The sequence below is a fragment of the Vicia villosa genome, unplaced genomic scaffold (assembly GCF_029867415.1).
Source record: "Vicia villosa cultivar HV-30 ecotype Madison, WI unplaced genomic scaffold, Vvil1.0 ctg.000488F_1_1, whole genome shotgun sequence".
NCBI classification, from domain to species: domain Eukaryota; kingdom Viridiplantae; phylum Streptophyta; class Magnoliopsida; order Fabales; family Fabaceae; genus Vicia; species Vicia villosa.
The window spans coordinates 953,411-954,469 of record NW_026705237.1 but is presented as its reverse complement, the minus strand read 5'-3'; positions in this window follow the sequence as shown (position 1 = coordinate 954,469).

The following is a 1,059-nucleotide window of genomic DNA, read 5'->3' as shown; positions in this document are numbered from 1 at the left end:
AGTTGCTGCTCCCATTCCTCCAAAGAATCTTGCTGAGATTCTTCAAGCTTTGGAGAATGAAGATTCTGAGATCCCTGATCCAGAATATGCTGAAGTTGTTTCTGAGTCAGACTCAGATGTTGAGATGGAAGATGCTGAGAATCATCCTGCTGAAGATGATATTCTCACTTTAGATGCTGCTGCTGGAAATGCTATCCTTTTGAATGATAGTCGTCCATCTTCTTCTGCTGAACCCTATGTTCTGGTGAACGCTATCAAGGCTCTTCAACAGAATCAAGATGTTCTTGTTTCTCGCCTGGATAAGCATGACGAAGCACAAGAAGAGCTCAGAGCCTTCATAAAGAAACAGAATGAAAGCACTACTGGGATTCACGACATGCTGGCCAAGATCATGTCTAAGCTAGGCTAGTCGTAGTCTTTTGAGTCTTAGTTGTCTCTTGTTCTTGCATCTGTTTTCTTGAATTGATTCTTGTATTTTCTGATATCTTCTTATGATCAATGAAATTGTCTTCTTCTCTCATATTGTTTGTTTTTTCATCTGAATCTTTTATGTTTTTTGATGTTATGATAAAAAGGGGGAGAAAATGTGATAAATGATCTGATTTATATTATCATTTGCTGGGAATAAGTCTCCACATTTCTAACAGAATTTGCAAGTTCTATGTTCTTGAGTTTTTTTACAGGATTGAAGACATTCTAAAAAGCTCAACATGAGAAGCAAAGACATGGGGAAAAGCAATTCTATATAGAAACACGCTCATGGGATTTGAAGCAAGCTTAGTGCTGTGAAGCTTCAAGATCAGAAGCAAGAAGGAAGAATGTTCTGATATTCTTGTGATAGAATATGCTCCAACACATTCTTATCCCTTATATGTTCTGATACATTTTTTTGTTTTGTGCTCTGATACATACTATATGTTCTGATACATATTTTATGTTCTGATTCATTCATGCCTTGACTTTTGTCGTTTAGTTTGTTCTGAAACATTTCAGGATGTAGAGATGCTCTGATGATGCTCTAGTAAATTCAACAATGTTCTGATACAATCTAGCATGCAA